Source organism: Artibeus jamaicensis, unplaced genomic scaffold (assembly GCF_021234435.1).
Source record: "Artibeus jamaicensis isolate MK-2021 breed Jamaican fruit bat unplaced genomic scaffold, CSHL_Jam_final contig_320, whole genome shotgun sequence".
Classification (NCBI taxonomy): domain Eukaryota; kingdom Metazoa; phylum Chordata; class Mammalia; order Chiroptera; family Phyllostomidae; genus Artibeus; species Artibeus jamaicensis.
The window spans coordinates 451,641-461,113 of record NW_026521753.1 but is presented as its reverse complement, the minus strand read 5'-3'; the positions used below and the strand labels follow the sequence as shown (position 1 = coordinate 461,113).

At 41.3% G+C, this 9,473-nt stretch overlaps 1 long non-coding RNA gene across 1 annotated transcript in view; it reads right to left on the bottom strand.

The window, feature by feature from the left end:
• Positions 1-3,420: 3,420 nt before the first annotated feature.
• The window catches only part of LOC128627124 (uncharacterized), a 152,764-nt gene continuing 146,711 nt past the window's right edge, over positions 3,421-9,473 (bottom strand). Inside the window, exons 3-4 of the long non-coding RNA XR_008391238.1 lie at positions 6,424-6,478; positions 3,421-5,327 (exon numbers count right to left, since the gene is read on the bottom strand). This is a non-coding gene — a long non-coding RNA (uncharacterized LOC128627124). The remainder of the gene's footprint in view (positions 5,328-6,423; positions 6,479-9,473) is intronic.

Here is a 9,473-nt window from a genome sequence, read left to right as displayed (position 1 = left end):
ATATTGTATCTTTTTTTTTTTTACAGTGGAGATATATAAATAAATAATGAGTAGAATTTTATTTGTAGCTATCCCATGAACTGTTAGCCTCCAACATAAAACATGAAGACCATTTTTCATGTTAGAAAAGTTTAAAATGGCCCTTTTCCTGTAGAAGTAGTTAGGACATTAGGAAACCAAGCATCCATCCCCACCACACACACTCCACTTCTGTCCCAAGCCTTCTTTCAATTTTGATGAATGGAGTCAGGGCTCAAATCTGCAAGATCCCTGGGCATTTAAGATAAATTGTAGTTGACACTATTTCTTAACCTCCTTTCTTCCTCCCATGGCCTGTGCAAATCTTCCCCAAAGCAAGCCAGACAGAACCTTCTGCTTTAGGGCAGGAGTGAGGTCTGCAAAAGCAACAGGCTGAGGTTCCTCTCCTTCCCAGAAAAAAGAAAGTCCTTTTGCTCCTTAGAAGTGGCTTCCTTGTCTATTAACAGCTCCTGGGCCAGGCTCTACTGAGGAAACGCAGAGTCCTAACCAGACACAGTTTACCCAGGTAACTAACCACTCTTCTAGTTAGAGTTGGTCCCATCAAACCCCTGGACTAATAAGAGGAACATCTATAGGTGTTTTTGTTGGGAATTGGGGGCAAAGGGAAGTGAGTTCTAGGCCAGCACACCTTTGTGGAATTTAAAAGAAAAGAAATGCCATTACTACTACCACCACCTCCCTTGCATCATGGACCAGCCATGTTCCCTCTAGAGAGGCTCTGACTGGGCCCTTCCAAACTCTCAGATGATACTGTCAGACAATTAAGTCTAAAATTAGATCCATTTGTGGATCACAGAAAAAGGTTTAAAATCAGAGACCTTGTACCCTGTGCTTTTCACCACCCAGCAGAGAAGAGTGAGAAGCTTTTTTTGTCTCCTTCACCTACTTCACAGCAATATTTGGGGGTTTGTTTCCTTGTAAGGGAGTCTCAGTACATTGATTTCTTTGTCTCATCACTGAAGCTTTTGGCTGGAGGGAAGTGGGGAATGAGTCAGGGTAGAGTCCTTTACTTTTGCATTCTCTCACTGGCCAGGATATGGCAAAGCACTGGCCCAATGCAAAACAGACCACTGAAGAGTGGGCTTCCTGAAGAAGCTATTGTCATTAAGGGCATGAATGCCTATTTCTGCTCACTCATAGATATGATAAAGACTTCATTAAATATCATGGGGAAAGCTTAATTAGGGTAAGGAACTAACTGGAGTAATTTGGGCTGCTCCTGTCATTCCAACCACAGTCTGTCATCTGTTTGTTTGTTTTTTTTTTGTTTTTTGTTTTTAGCTAAGTTGAGTCTGGCAGAAATCATACTAAGTCTTAGGATATAATCCCAGCAGTGGAATTGCTGGGTCAAAAGGCAGGTCGATTTTTATTTTTCTGAGAAAATTCCATACTGTTTTCCATAATGGTTGTACCAGTCTGCACTCCCACCAACAGTGAACTAAGGACCCCTTTTCCCCACAACCCCTCCAACATTTGTTGTTTGTTGCTTTGTTTATGATAGCCATCCTGACTGGTGTAAAGTGGTATCTCATTGTGGTTTTAATTTGCATCTCTCTGATAGCTAATGATATTGAGCATCTCTTCATGTGTCTCTGAATGTTCCGCATGTCCTCCTTGGAGAAGTGTCTGTTCAAGTCCTTTTCCCATTTTCTAATTGGGTTGGGTGTCTTCTTCGAGTGGAGTCATGTAAGTTCTTTGTATATTTTAGAGATTAAACCTTTATCTGAGGTATCATTGGCAAATATGTTTTCCCATACAGTTGGTTGTCTTGCTAATTTAATACTGTTTTCTTTAGCCATGCAGAAGCTTTTTATTTTGATGAGATCCCATTTGTTTATTCTTTCCTTTACATTCCTTACTCTAGGGGACATAGCAGTAAAGAAGTTGCTGCATGAAATATCTGAGATTTTCTTGCCAATGTTCTCCTCTAGGACTTTAATGGTCTTATGACTTACATTTAAGTCTTTTATCCACCTTGAATTTATTTTGGTGTATGGTGTAAGTCTGTGCTCAAGTTTCATTTTTTTGCATGTAGCTGTCCAGTTCTCCCAACACCATTTGTTGAAGAGGCTATCTTTACTCCATTTTATGTTATTGCCCCCCTTTGTTGAATATTAATTGACTGTAGAGAGTTGGGTTGATTTCTGGGCTCTCTGTTCTGTTCCATTGGTCTATGTGCCTGTTTTTATGCCAGTACCAGGCTGTTTTGATTACAGTGGCCTTGTAATACAGTTTGATATCAGGTATTGTGATCCCCCCTACTTTGTTCTTCTTTCTCAAAAGAGCAGCTGCTATTCGGGCTCGTTTATGGTTCCATATAAATTTTCGAAGTGTTTGTTCTATGTCTGTGAAATATGCCATTGGTACTTTAATAGGTATTGCATTGAATCTGTATATTGCTTTGGGTAGTATGGACATTTTGATGATGTTAATTCTTCCAATCCATGAACAAGGTATATGTTTCCATTTGTTTGTGTCTTCCTTGATTTCATTCTTCAGGGCTGTGTAGTTTTCTGCATACAGGTTTTTTACCTCCTTAGTTAGGTTTATTCCCAGATATTTTATTTTTCTTTTTGCTATATCAAATGGGATTTTTCTCTTTATTTCTGCTTCTGCTGATTCACTGTTGGTATACAAAAATGCCTTTGATTTCTGGATATTGACTTTGTAACCAGCTGTTTTACCAAACTCATTAATTAGTTTGAGCAGTTTTTGGGTAGAGTCTATAGGATTTTCCATGTACACTATCATGTCATCTGCAAACAGTGACAGTTTTGCTTCCTCCTTTCCTATTTGGATGCCTTTTATTTCCTTTTCTTGCCTGATCACTGTGGCTAAAACTTCCAATACTATATTGAATAGAAGTGGTGAAAGTGGACAACCTTGTCTTGTTCCTGATCTTAGTGGAAAAGCTTTTAGTTTTTTCCCATTGAGTATGATATTGGCTGTAGGTCTCTCATATATGGCCTTTATTATTTTGAGAAATGCTCCCTGTATTCCCACTTTGCTGAGTAAATAAACATGAAAAAAAAAGAAATCATACTAAGTCTATTCTCAAGGCAATTAGCAATTTGTAGGGACCCAAATGTTGGGTACATCTGTACTGTGTCCTTTTGTCATCACCATTTTCAAATAAACACTAGCTGACACTTTGATTAAAATGTGAATGTCTAAGCCCCACTGTTGGATCACATAACAAAGGCCAAAGCAGGGAACTAACCTAACAGAACTTTCATAAAAGTAAGTTCTCATGCTGTCAGTAGCCAATGATCTTAGCAGGGACCTTCTCTTAGGGACTAAAATCTGTTATTGAAGAAAAGGCAGAAATCGGAGTTGAAAAGAAACTTTTATGGCCTTTTAACACAACTCCATTTCTCCAGGGATGCTGGATATTTGTCCCAGGTGACCCTACTAGGGAGCACCAGACATGAATCTATTATATGATATCAGGAATGTGGAGGTGGGTAGTATTCAAGCTACCTGGCTTATGCCGGGGGTGAGTGATATGATAACACATGACAGAGTGGGAGGCAGAACTGTCCAGAGCAAGATGACAATCAGAAACATCAAGTCAGCTGCTGGTCTTGCAAGGTGGATGGTATGGATTAGATGGCATTTGAGAACTTTGCCCACAAATGGAAACCACCCACCTCAAGGACTCACAAAGCCAAGTTAGTTAACAACTGTCCCTAAAAACAGTTCCTCAACATTCTGTTATTTTCATTGCCAGCACGGTCTATCAGTAAGCATTTTAGAAGACTCAGAAATCATGAAAATTCAGAGGCTCTTAAAAATAATGCTAGGCTTGATAAATGACCACATGGACAATATTTCTAGTTAAATATAAAACTGTTGAAGATCCCCACCTGTGTTCATTATGTTTTATATGGAGAGGTAGGAAAGATGCCCTCTGGAATCCAGCATGGAGTGACGTATATCTCTTTACAGCTGTATAATGTGCTTTATTTGGTTAACTGATGAATAAAAACCATGTAACTCATAACATTTCACCTTTCCCTCTCTCTACCAGGGAACTAGATGTGACCCATATACATGATTCAGCAGTCATTCTTAGAACAAATTTCATTTTATGGCTTTGTCTCCCTTTTCAGTACATGTTTACTTTTTATTTTTATTTTTTACTCATCTTTCTCTATTTGTTTTATCATTCAAGATTCTCTTGAATCTTTTTTGAAAACAGGAGAGTGCAAATTCCATTTAAAATGTTTTAACCCTCCCTTTAAAGTCTTTTTAATATATATCATTTAATTTTTTCCTCAAAACTCAGCAAAATTTCTGAGAGTTTTCTGAATCTTCCAAGGGTTAGGTAATATTCCCTTTAGTCATGGAGGTTCTCTGCACACTGCTAACTCACCTGGCTGTACTGTGAAGTACTAAGCCAGCCATGTGGGGATCAGAGCACCTATGCCCCTGTTGATGAAAGCTGAGCCTTAGCTCCAATGTGTATCTCAATGAGGCAGAAAATCTCTAAAAGACAGCTTTGTTTACTTGGAAAGTAGCATGCAGAGAAATGCTATATTTGTTCTCAGTTCCATTCTGTGCTTAGTTTGTCATATCCTCCCACTCTCAGGAAGCCCAGGTGCAGCCTGTAGTGCCAGGAGGACCAGGAACACTGCTACTTTTCAGCCCAAAATGCCTGCAGCCAACTAGAGTATGTGGTTCCCTAGTAGATGATTCATAAATATTTGCTCAATGAATGCAAATATTTTAGCAAGTCATTTTAGTTCTCTGAGCCTCAGTTTCAAGAACAGGGAGAATAGCTTAAATGAGATCCAAGGACATGAAAATGTCTTCAATGTGTGCTGCACTAGAGAGCGCATGACCATTAGATTTTGTTACTCATGGTCAGGAAATAACCAACAATCAAAGATATCCAGTAAAGCCCCTCCACCCTGCCAACTTGCATCTCCACTGACCCAGGAGCATCTTCTGTTTTAAGAAAGTGACAAAATATTTACTCAGTGGAAATACAATTGTGCTGATCTGAAAAGATTAAGAAAGAAGAAATCCTGGATGGCTCCATGTTGCCTGTGAAGTTCTTTCCAGCCAATGTCTCTTCATTGAGAAGGGAAGTTCAGGTCAAGAGGACAGTGGGGAAAAGGCCATATGATGCCATGGGCCTCTGAATATGTCAAAATCAGTCCTTGAAGGTTGTACTCTGCTTCCACACATCACACCCATGGAGGACCATCCTATAATCCTCCTTGATGGGGAAGACCAAACTTCAGGCCAGACCCCTCCACTGTCCCCAAACTCCAGCTGTATCTCTGGGTAAAAAAATAAAAATAAAAATAAGTCAACTGTTATACCAGTCATGGAAGCAATTTCGGAAAACCTACATTGAACTGGTGCCAACATTTTGAGACAACACACAGCAGTGCTCATTGCATGAGCTTCCAAAATTTGTCTTTAGCAACATTTGTGTTTTAAAGGTAGAATATAACCTTAAAAATAGAAATCACATTTTATTTATTATTTTTTACAGTTTTTCATTTTAATATCTGAGGTTGGAAACCATTAAACCATTCTATCATTAAAAGCTTGTATTGTGGTGATAACCTGCTACTTTGCCCTGGGCCCAGCTGTCTTTGCACCCTGCACAGTTCACACTGGACTGGAAAACTAGGGTTCCAGGGTATCCTAAGACCTTCTGAAGACAAGTGCTAGAATGAAACCTTGGTGCACTGTATTCCATTTTTTAAACACTGAGGTAGTTCTTCCCCTCATGAATTGGATCTAGTACTAAAGAGGGTAGCACAAGTAAAGGCAAAGAAGTGTTTGGTATAACATTTCCTTTCCCTGGGTTGGACTCCTTAGTGACCAGGAAAACAGGAAGAGGGTGAGGCCACATTTAAAGAAGGGAAATGTCGAGGAAGTGTGGGTGGTATGCTGGGAGGGGTTGCTTAGAAGGAGGCCACTCCTGGCCTAGGGAACAAGGTCTGAGATCTGCAGGCTTGGGTAGAACAGGGAGGCCTGGCTTGGGCACAGAGGATGGGACAACATTTCTAATATTGTTTCCCAAGGACAATTTATAGTCACCATTGTTGGCCTTTCCTCTGGGTAATTAGACACTCTTGGGGAGCCAGGGAGGCTCATCCATCTTGCCAAAGGTTTTACTTTTCCTGACACGTCAGCTCTCAGCTGCAGGGACAACTGTTCTGTATACAAGTGCCGGAGTATTTGGCCATACTGGTCTGAATTCCTCTCACCCAGAGCTGATAGGATCCCTGTAAAACAGCTTTAATTTGACAGGGTTGGGTGTACTTTGTGTCTGTCTATAGCAGATGAGGAAAGAGTATCTCTTTTCACAATTTATGTCTGCAGCAGGTTCACTGTGGAAATTAAAGCAGAGAGGAGACTTACCTCCTTGGCTCAGGCAGCATGCCTTTTAAAGATAGCTAGAGTAAAATGCCGTTACCTAAGAGGAAAGAATAAATGAGTCAATAAATTGAATGAAACTGAATTTTAATCCATCTTTGAAAGAGATATGTTGCTTAATAGGTGAATGAACAATTGATTGTTATAATGACTAATCTCAGTTGTTTTCTGAAAAGTAAATTTCTGAGCTATGTTTCTATATCATGTGTGTGTGTGACCCAAATGTAAACTGGATCTTCATGTGGCCCAGTGAAATAAGGAAAACAAGAAAGCACTAAAAGTTAGTTTCAGTTTTTACTCATGCCTAGAATACCAAAGGGAATTCAATTTACACACCAGAGCAACACTTCTTAAAACTGTCTGATCCTCTTGTTTCTCTAGAATTCTGCAGCTTCTCACTTCAAATGACAAAAATTCGGATTACTGTCATATTGTAATCCACTGTCTGCTTCTATCAGCATTTTGCTGTGGCTAAGAAGTTGTCTCTCCTCCTTACTCATTACCTAAATTTTTCAAAACAGACACAGTCTCAGAGGCTGATCCAGGAAGCAAATCTCTCATTCCCTTTCTGTCTTTCTGCTTATTCAGGCTCATCTTTCTCTGTTCTCTCCACAGTCCTGACCACCTAACACAGAGTTCACCTGGGGAGAAAAGATGAGGCTGAGATGGAACATTCAGAACTCTCCTTCTCAGGTGATGCCTTGGAGAGGGAAGAGGAAGAGGATACAGTTTGGAAATGGCATTTTTCATGTGAATAAATTTTGCTGCCATAGCACTTCCTTGGCCAACTCTGCAGGTTTCTGCAAAGAAAAGCCAATCCTCACATATACCAACCCGGGTGTCTTCCTCCACTCACAGGCAGACCCTTCCTGCAGAGTCTCCTTTCCTGGGGATATGTTGCCCTGGAGGACCTTCCTGAGACTGAGAGTGGCACAACCTGAACCTTCACCATGAGTTTTCATAGGTGTTAAGATTGTGGGATGGAATGCTCCAGGGTCTTTGCCTGTGGAAATTCATAAGGGAAACTATGTCACCAAATAAGTGTCCTCAAAGTTTCAGGTTGCTTTTGTTCCACCCCTACCTGAAGCCATCAGAGCTGGCACCTTAGCAGGTTTTTGGAGATAGATGGTTGAGGGAAGATGAATGAGGCAAATACAGGAGGTACAGGTGCCATTTCCAGCTCCTGATACCCTGTACTGCATTAAAGGATCCTCTTCAGACCCCAACCTGGTGTCTGACAAAGCAGGGACTTACATTGTTTTCAGATTACAGAGATTCCACACAGGGTGGACACATTGTGATTGAGCAGTTGGAAGTTCTTGAGCAATACTGGCATGTGAGCACTAGCACAGGAAATGTCTGTGCAAACATGTGACATTAAGATAGATGTTTGCCTTTGGCAGATTCAGCTTTCCTTAATCCCAGGCTGAGATGATAGAATCAAGCTTCCTGGCTCCCTCCACATTTTCCCTCACACAGGTGGTTCCCTGAAATCTGTGCAAATTTAACCTTATCTTGGCTCACCCATGTTACCTTCAAGGCCCTACATGGACTGGTGCATAGGAGCCCAATGTATAAATAATGGATGAAGGGACTGGGTAATCCTGAGACATCCAGACCCTCTATAACATACAATACCCTTCCACAAGGAGTTCACACTCAACATGCAGAAAGAAGAGTAATATATGTCACATCACCAGAAAAGAGTGCTGAAAAGACTTTTTTATTTTTTTGTTATAATTGTTTAAGTATAGTTTTCTGCCCTTTACCCCCATCCCTGCCCACCCCCCAGCCCTCCCCACCTCCCTCCCATGTCCACCCCTCTAATTTCTTTTTTTAAGGCATTAAGCTCCTGAAAATTGTTGGAGATAGTAGATAAAAGCATGTCTGAATTTGATATTATTTCACAGGAATGATCCAAAGTCAATATTTCTACATACAGTCTTACTAAAACAGTACATTACCCATTAAAGTAGTACTCTTTTGAGTGAAAGGAGCCTCTGTGGAACTGAATTGGCTGCAGGTGTATGAAGTGGATGGGAGAAACAGTTTCACAGCAGGAAAGGGTTTTAACTTAGGCTTTGGAAGGTGAACACAATTACTCTGCAGGGAGAGTGAAGCCAGGACATCTGCTAAAGGGACAACAGGTTCAGAGGTGTTAATCTTGGGACAAGTGAGGTCAAGCCCTGGCATTTTATCTTCAAAAGAAGGAGGGTTTCATTGACCAGTCCTCCTGCCGCTGAGAAAGTAGAACCTCAAGTTATTCTTTCACAGTACCATTTTTGTTATTGTTGTATTCATCATATTTGTAATTTACAGTAGTTCATGCAAATATATGTTGAATATCTGTCCCCCCCCCCAGACACCATGGAGAATGAAGTGCAGGCCTGAATATTTTGATTCACTCAGTGCCTGGCTCTGTAGCCACTAAGTTGTAGGTACTCAATAGCATTTGTCAACTGAACACGTGGTCACCTGGGCTGCCGTGGCCCCACCTGCACTCCCACCCCCATGCCATGGAAAACATGGAGAATAGATCAGAGAGCTCTCCTTGAGCCTCAGAGAGCTCCTAGCCTCCATGACCCACAGACAGATATACAATACAGATGGATCTTGGTCTGTTCCTGGGACAAAGGGTCTTGAGCTATGGACCAGGGTTAATGGCAGAAGCAGTGGTGAAGGGTGTACCTGGGCATCTAGCTTCTAGGAGCACTACCTGCAGGACCCCTTCTCAGGAAGAAAGTCACTGCTGGGAAATTTCCTTGGGGACACTGTCCTTCTGAAAGCTCCTGATAGGCCCCTCCTTCACTGTGGCTAAGATAGCTTTGAAAGTGTGCCACAAGAACAACAGAGGCCTTGAGAGCCTGCTCAACTTGTTTTCTGATCCCCAGATGTAGGAGACTGCCCTCTGCTGGCCAGGCTTGACAGAGCCCTTGGAAATCACCTGATGGGAATCCGAAGCATTCTGTAGGAACAAGGCAAGAATAGAGGACCTCTCCCAAAACTTTATCTTCACCCTCCCTGAAAGATGAAGA